At 43.6% G+C, this 8,962-nt stretch overlaps 1 protein-coding gene across 2 annotated transcripts in view; it reads right to left on the reverse strand.

Moving 5' to 3' along the window:
• Nucleotides 1-2,444, reverse strand: part of MME (membrane metalloendopeptidase) — a 67,470-nt gene extending 65,026 nt beyond the window's left edge. For both annotated transcript variants that reach the window (XM_084639746.1, XM_084639747.1), the window contains exon 1: nucleotides 1,812-2,444. The gene's annotated coding sequence lies outside the window, so the exon portion shown is untranslated. The remainder of the gene's footprint in view (nucleotides 1-1,811) is intronic.
• Between the last annotated feature and the right edge of the window lie 6,518 nt (nucleotides 2,445-8,962).

Here is an 8,962-nt window from a genome sequence, read left to right on the forward strand (position 1 = left end):
GCTGACCAATTCTCAACACTCTCCTCCTAAATTAGAATATAGTGTACTCTTCTGATTTTGGAAGTGTTTTTAGTGCTCTGGAAATGCTATATTTTTTCATGTGCAAATGTGCTTTTGCAGTCAGCAACTTTTTCCAAGTAAACTAGTCTTTCTGTTGCTACAGGAGTGTTCCTCTTATTTAAAGGTATCCCACTGATTCATTCTTACTTTTAGTTCTTTGTAAAATCTATAAAGAAAACCATTAAAGAACACCTAGTAAAAGCCTCTTTATGCGTTAATTGCAGACACAAAAGCGTAGGAGTAATTTAAGCAGATATGAGCTTAGGTATTATAGTTTCATTATGTTTCTCTCAGTGCTCCTGTGATCCTCTACCAGCTGCCCACTAAAGCTTAGACAAAACAGACAACCATAATTATTTTGACCGACTGTGGCCTAGGTGGCAGAGTGAGTTAATGCATTAGCTTTTCATTTCTGGATGCATATGTTTAAAACTGACTTCTGAGATGAGCCACATGTTCTCAATCAAATCTCTAAAGAAATGCGAGTGTGTCCCAAAAGTACCACACACTTCCACATGAGTTAAAACTTATGTCCTGAGGAACTGAGGAGTAGACACACCCCGGCTGTTACAATAAGGGTCGGAAAGGATTGACAGAGATGACTAACAAATGCCTTCAGCCATCACTCAGATAAGCATGAACTCTTGGGCTAGAGCTACTATCTCTTCTACATTTTATCAGACATGTGAATGTGATCTTGGAGTAACAATGTATACCTGCAAAAACCTTTACCATTTACAAATGTAATTTGTTTTTAATTAAAAAGTGAACACAAAGTATTTGTTACAGCCATACCACTTTGTGTTATGATTTTGTCTGCTCCAACAGGCTAAGTAGTAGCCTGGATCAGAAAAAGGATATCAGAATCTTATTGACACTACAATTTGATTGGTTATGGCATCCATTGCTCATCTTTTGGAGGAGATGTAAAACCAAAGTTATCAAAGGTGTAAAACCAGAGTCACTTATGATCATTTCAGTAGGATGCCTTCCATAAGTAAAGGATGCAGGATGTGGCTACTGGAACACTAAGCTGGATCCTGCAGGGCAGTTAGCTATGAGCTGGTACTTAGCATCTCACTGGTGGCACTAAGCTTCTTGCAGGTTCAAATCCATAGTGATTTAATACATAAATTTTATGAAATGTGTAATATCAACTTTTATGTAAAAGACAATGTGAAAAAATAACCAAATGCCATCAAAGCATAATCAGTATCACTGTAAATTACATTTGAGTCCAATGGAGGAAAACAGGGTACTTGAAAATAAGGTATGACTTCATGATGACAAAGGTAGCAGACGGAGAGCATAATAACATAAATCTAGACGGTGTTAACTATATGCTGTATATAATCAAAAATCACAGTCCAATGAAGGCTTGGCCACCATAACCTCAATATCCCATTAAAGGGAGACTCTGCTACAACAAGCTCTCGGCGCACCTTTGTTGAAGAGGACAGCCAAGTAACTGTGTAGAGGGAGGTGTGATAAGAGTTTAGAAAACTGCATTCTCTCTGTGCCTATCTCCAGAGCTCTCCAGTTGCATTTTCTCCCTGTCCTCCTCTTCCTCCCTCACCTCCAGAACCTCTCCCTGTCCGACCCCACTCTCACTCTCTTCCCCTTTTCCAGTCCCCGTCTCCTCGCCCCCCTCGCCCTGTCCTCTTCCCCTGCCAGTGCGGCTGCCCCGTATCCTCTTGCTGCCTCAGTCCCCCCGCCAGTGCCGCTGCCCCGTCTCCTCTCCCGGGACTCACCAGCTGGTGTTCGGAGAAGTTCGGTGCTGATGTAAATAGACACATCACCGACCAATGAAAAAGCGAAGGCAGCCTCGGGTGTCCCCGGCTGAGCAGTCGCCGGGAGCCGGCGGGAAAGCGGCTGGGGAGCTAGAGCGGGGCAGAGACTCTGCTCCTGGGGCGCCGGGCTTAGACTCCGGGTGCAGCACGGCCGGGAGCGAGGAGCTGCGGCATCTCCCAGACATCAAAGCCCGGCACAGCTCTGCCTTCTTCCCGCACCGGCTGCGGTGGCAGTTCGGCGGCGGCGGCGGCGGCGGCTGCAGAGCCAGGCTTTGGTGGCGGCGATAAACCAGCCCTGGTCTGCCGGCGGAGCCGTTCTCCCCCCGGGCACAGTGGGATGGGGGCAGGAAGAAGGTCACCTCGCTGCCCACCGGGCGGGGGGGTTACCCAGGCGCTCCCGCCACAGCTTGCTGAGGGATCGCGAGGGAAGGAGGCGCCTGCGGGCGGCCCTCAGCGCAGGGGAGCACTGATCCAATGGAATTGCCCCATTTCCTGACTTCGGACCGCAGCCTTGGGGCAGACTTTAGTCAGCTGCTCTCTCTCGCGTGTGGCAAACACACACACAGGCCGTACGCAAAGTGACAGCCGAGCTGCAGCGGGAGCTCAGACTGCACCTTCCTTCCCGGGGTTTTCATGTCTCCCCAGGCTCGGGGGGGGGGGAGGGGGGGAGAGGGGGGCGGAGGATGCACAAGCGGGGTTAGCAGAGGAAGTTCTGCCGTGCACAATGCCTGTTTCGTGCCGGCGCGTTGCCTTTGTCAAATGAATGCCGTCACACCGCTTCTCTGCAAGCTTCCCTTCCCCAGGCGCACTTCATGCTTTCTGAAGAGGGAGAGACAGACAGGGGAGACTTTTTGCATTCAGAAGGGGGCTGGGTATGGGAATGGCCCTGACCTGTACTTTTCTCAGGATTCTCTGACAAAGTAAAGATAGCCATGTGCGTGTTTGGCGCCTTGCTAGTGGGAATCACTCTACTAGCTACACCGTTAACGGCAGTAGTTTGATTTCTGTTACTAACGTGCCAAACAGGCAACGGATAGATTTTTATTACCATTCCCCACACCCCCTTTCCTAGAAGCCCATATAGTGTTTCAGGGATGCAAGTGCCAGTTGAAATGTCTCAGCTCTGATATTACCAGCTCCGCAAACGAAAATATCTGCCACCTCAGAGCTGCACCCTTTCTTTAATGGGGAAGGGTGAACATTAAGAACTAATTTCCTTTCTGAGCTGCACAGCAAATGGTCCCAACCACCCATCAGTAAGACGAGGGTGAACAGCCTACAATTAAGTAGGACAGCCTATTAAAGGAATAAAAACGAACAGAAGTTTTTTATAGACTGAGCAGAAAGGCAGAGAAGCATCCAGTGAAGGCAAGAAAGGGGCACATTCAAAAACTAACAGAACAGAGATACCACATTTTCTTCCAGTGTAAAACTAAATGCAGAGTAATAACCACCCTACTCTAATCTTTTCTAGAGACTTATTAATTCAAACGTCTCAATTTCAACCTCTCATGCATTAGTCTTTCATTCCTGCCACTTCAGTTATTACAGCAAGCCATCTGCTTCCACGACTATCCATCTTTCTACTGCCTTAAAATCACCCTTTACACAGTCATAATTCCAAGCCTTCTACCCATTATCCTTCTTACAAATGGTGGCGGCAGACTAGCCATTTAAAAACATTTTAAAATGAGTCTGATTATGTGAGTGTAGTAGGTTCTCCCCCAACCCCCTGATATTTAAAGTACAGTAAAGTTCCAGAAGTAGAGGAAAATGGGAGTGGTCTGAGTTAAAATGAGCCCCAAGGTTTCATTTTTCAAAATGTTCTGAGGTGAACAAAAGAAGTGCCAATACTTTGGGGCCCATTGCAGAGGGAGGAAGAGGGGAAAGTAACTTTAAAATCTGCTCAAAAGAGACTAAAATACCTAAGTCTGCATCCCTTATTTGTCCAGTTGTTTTAGAGCCCCTAGTTTGGAGGGGATGGGGGAGAGAAGAGATTACAGGCTAGCAGATGTAGGGGTTAATCAGTTGTTTAATCTGTGGATCAAATTCTGAAGTTCTTCCTCAGCCTTTATTCAGGCAAGAATCCCATATAAATGTATCCTGCTTAAGAGATGAGTGAAGAGGTAACAGTTTGGGCTCAATGGGCCACATCTTCAGCTAGTGTCAATTTGCACAGCTCCCTTTACTTCAGTAGAGCAACATCCATTTTCACCAGCTGAGGATCTGGCCAGTGCAATAAAGGGTACCAAAAATATGAAAGGATTGCTAAGACGACTTCAGGACTACATTCTCTAATCTTTTTATGCGCTGTATTTTTTAGAGATAACAAAAAGGTCATTCCATTCATGGAAAAAATAAATATATTTATTAGATATGCCTCTACTGCCATGGTGAACCAAATAAATGACAGCATAATGCTTTAACTCATGTGATGTTCTCTCAGAATATTTGTGTGCATGATCAGATTCCTTACTGTAATTCAATTTGCTCATTTGTTCGTGTTATTTAAAGAAAAAACAAAGAAAGAAAAGAAACAGAAACAAGTTCTCCCTAAATTTTATAATAGTTTATAACAGTTTATAATCCTAGGCATTTTAGTGTCATAATAAATGGCCAGTCCTCTCAAATTGTACTCATGTAAGTAACACTTAGTCTCTTGAGTAGTCATATTGGTTTCAGTGAGAATAACCACAGGAGTAAGGGTTTGCAGAATCAGGCACTATGTGGTAACTTTAATGGGATCTGGGGTTACTCCCTGATAACTTTCTGTATTCTAAAAGATGACTACTAAGTTGAAGCCGATACATGAAAAAGTGGTAATTTGGTAGTCAAAGAGAATACAGCATGCCACTTACAGAATCAGAGAATGGAAATAGTATCAATAGAATGGCACATTGCCATTGAATCAATGTCTCTGGCTTGAAACATACAGGTTTCTGTGCCAGCAGTTTGTCTAAGGGAGATCTGATGGCAGTCCTTCATACTAGTGACATGATCTCTTCAAAAGAAGAGGTTAAAGAAATCTGCTTCTTCTGAAACTTTACTTCCAGGTACTTTCCCCCCAGCTTCATGCATCACAAGTCATTATCTAAATTGTTCAGCCATCTAACTGTTGCATCATTGAGGGTAGTAAGGTGTTGCTGTTGACCATCCAATCTTCTAATTGTGCACTCCACTACATTTGACTGTCTGCATCACTGCCCTGCAGTCACACTGTGAAGACTGGACTAAGCCAAATTTCTGCATTGTGGGAGCCACTATGTCTATTCTAGTCAGTAGCCTATTAAGCCTAGTTCAGGATAAGCATCCCAGATTGTAAACTAGGGCTTCTGAAGTTCATCAGCATGCCTGTCTCTCTATCCCAGAGTTGGTGCCACTCCATAAAGTCATAGCTGTCGGCCCTGATATGTTGTTGTTCATTTGAGATAGGCACTGGACTGGCAGCACTGGACATGAATGCACGAATGGCCACCTCAAAAGAATATTGAAAAGTCAGGTGTGGAAAGTCAGCAGGAACTACAGGGGTAGGTGTTTTCCTCTGGAGGTGGGCAGATCTTGTGGGAAATGTGAGTTGCTTATTTGCACGTATTGGAACCATTGTCAGGCCTTGTGTGCAGCAGATGGTTTCATCTGTCCTATCCCTCCATGCAGTTTTATGGGTGATGGTGTCTCTGTCACATTGCACTCTATATGATTTTATAAAAATATGCTAATGAGTGTGAAGATAATGTAATTGGAATATGCTTCATGCAAAAGGTCTCTTGTAAGGTATCATTACAAAGCTTATAATCTACCGAGTGTGGTCATCCTATTTGTATAAATGTATCACTCTTGTATCTGAAACTAGAAATGTGAAATATAACTCTGAGGTCCTATTGTAGTTATGCAAAGTGTGGGCCATTAATGGTGGTTTGGAATCTTAATGGATCCCATTAAACAGGACAATTACCTGTAGATGGCTCTGTTTTACTTGTAAGTCTTCCTGTATATCTGTGGGCTGGCAAGTGGGTAATGAAGTGTTACAGTGACATGTGATAATGTCACCTGAACTGGAATCCATCTTTAACCTGGTGCTTTTCCATTGAGAAGGAGGGGCGGCAACCCAGGGGGACAAAGGATTCCCGCCTTATGCAAAAGATATAAGTGGGTGGAATAGAACAAAGGGGGTGGCAATCATGAGAAATCCCCTAGCTACCACCTGAACTGGAACAAGGGCTGTATCAGGGGAAAGGATTGTGCCCAGATTAGGAAGGTATCTAGTCTGTGAAAGAAACTTATTGAAACATCTCTGAGGGTGAGATTTTATCTGTACTAGACTTAGACTTGTGTGTTTTATTTTATTTTGCTTGGTAATTCACTTTGTTCTGTCTGTTACCACTTGGAACCACTTAAATCCTACTTTCTGTATTTAATAAAATCACTTTTTACTTATTAATTAACCCAGGGTATGTATTAATACCTGGGCGGGGGGGACAGCTGTGCATATCTCTCTATCAGTAAAAAGAAAAGGAGTACTTGTGGCACCTTAGAGACTAACAAATTTATTTGAGCATAAGCTTTCGTGAGCTACAGCTCAATGCGTCCAATGAAGTGAGCTGTAGCTCACAAAAGCTTATGCTCAAATAAATTTGTTAGTCTCTAAGCTGCCACAAGAACTCCTTTTCTTTTTGCGAATACAGACTAACACGGCTGCTACTCTGATCTCTATCAGTGTTATAGAAGGTGAACAATTTATGAGTTTACCCTGTATAAGCTTTATACAGTGTAAAATGGATTTATTTGGGGTTTGGATCCCATTGGGACTTGGGCATCCGAGTGTTAAAGACAGGAACATTTCTTAAGCTGCTTTCAGTTAAGTCTGTAGCTTTGGGGCATGTGGTTCAGACCCTGGGTCTGTGTTGGAGCAGACTGGCTTGTCTGGTTCAACAAGACAGGGTGCTGGAGTCCCAAGCTGGCAGGGAAAGCAGAGGCAGAAGTAGTTTTGGCACATCAGTTGGCAGCCCCCAGGGAGTTTCTGTGATCCAACCCATCACAATCTCATCAAAGTTTTGGGGGAGCTATGTGAGCCAACACATAAATTAGATGTTAATATATGGTTAAGGCAGCCACTAATGATATGGGTGACAGTGTTCAGCTCCAAATCAATGAGATGCTATGCCATCTTTTTCCCCACACTGCTGCACTGCATTCCTCTGAAGCGAACAGCAGTGCCAGAACTGAGGTTTGTAGAACATTGCTTCGGCTTCCCAGGAGGTTCCTGCTAGCTTTTGGATCAAGGCTGTGTAGGAGATGATCTTTTTCTTTGTGTTCTACTTGGGACCATTAAGATAGACTACAGTACAGTTTGACTCCTAAATAAGTGGCAACTAGCTAAAAAGGGAGTGAACAATCCTCAGCAGAGACTGTAAGCAGTAGATTGGTTATAATAGGTGAAGAGTTGGGCTGTTTTGAGGGAACTCTTGGTAAACCCAGGAGGGGGCAATAGTTGAGCTATTCTGGGGGTACTTAACTTCTGTTTTTAGGGTAACAAGTAGCGTCTAAGACAGTGGCCACAATCTTCCATCTGAATGATCACCTGGCCAATCTGTTCTCCTCAGGTACGGGTCTCCAGGATGTCTAAGGAATTTCTTAGAGGATACAGATACAGCCCTCTGATAAATGATTGACACAAGCAGTGTTCCAAAACAAAGCACCCTTTGTTGGTGCAAACACAAGTAACACAAATCCCTAACACAATAACAACCTAACAACACCCCTTACTGATGCTATAAAACACAAAACCCTCACAACAAGCTAGAGAGCACCCCAAACTCAATTGCCATAGAGTTTGAAGTGATGCTATGTGGCTGCGCCTTGCTTCAGATGGCCAGTCTTCCACAGGTTGCTGACAGCTGCTGGTAACAGTCTTTCAGTGTCTTTCATGTTAAGTCTCATCTTTGGATCCTTCTCTGGTTTCTGCTCCTCCTGTTCCAACTTCTACATGCACTCTAGCACTCTTACTCTCTGCACAGTCTCTACACTCCTTGCACCTTCTCTTCTGCTATCTGTATCTCTGAAACGCTGTTTATATACTATGCTGAGAGGCTTGATTGACAGTTGTTTTGCTTACTTTTGCTAATATTTTCCTGTCAGAGTTCTGCAGAGCACCTACCACATCACAATATTGTTTTTAATGTACCCAACCTCATGATCAACAACTGCCTCACCTCTGCTTTTGCTGCCAATAAATATAATTAATAATAAATATAATAAATATAGTAATAAATCTCCTGTCAATTTCAGTGCTAAGTGACCTACAGCTTTCATCTAATGGTGGAGTGACTCTTGCTCATTCAACATAGAGGCTGGGGTACAAGATGGAGTCTGGGGACTTCAAAATGGAGTTTCTCTGGTATCACACGGACAAAGGTAAGTGGCCAGGGCATTCATGTCTTGGCAGAGTAAATCTTCAACATTGCGTAGAATGTTACCCCCATCAGTGGGATGGATGTCATCTGAATATACATACTAATTGGCTTAGGTGTTGGTAGTTTATAAGTATATATGTTGAAAAAGAGAGGAGCTAGAATGGATCATTGTGGGAGTCTGTAACAGAGATGCCTAAGCCAGCAGACTTTGTCTCCTGCTTGCAAGATGAAGCATCAATTCATTATGATGAACCGTACTCCATGGGCTTGCAGTCTGGAACAACTTGGCAGTCAGCCTTGTATGCCAGACAGTCTTATATGAAGCTAACATATCCACCAGAATGGAAGCAACTTTCTTGCCCTTCTCAAAGGCATCTTCAATGTCTTGTATTAAGCAAATGACTTGATCCTCGGTACACCATCCTCATTTGAAGGCAGTTGTGGTTTGATAACCTCATTGATGGACATCAGAATCTGTCTCTCCATAAGCTTGCATAGACACAAAGGAGAAGAATTGTTTGATAGCTCTTGGGATCTGCCACTAGTTTTTCTGGTTTCAGAATGGCTACATTTTTTTCCCTGCACCAGATTTTTGAGATGCAGTTATCCTGGAAACATGTAAAGTACACACAGTAATGTGCTTCCAGATAATCCAGCACTATCTATAATAGAAAGATGCACTTTACTGTATACTTAGAACAA

The sequence above is a fragment of the Lepidochelys olivacea genome (genome assembly GCF_965140295.1).
Source record: "Lepidochelys olivacea isolate rLepOli2 genome assembly, chromosome: 9".
NCBI lineage: Eukaryota > Metazoa > Chordata > Testudines > Cheloniidae > Lepidochelys > Lepidochelys olivacea.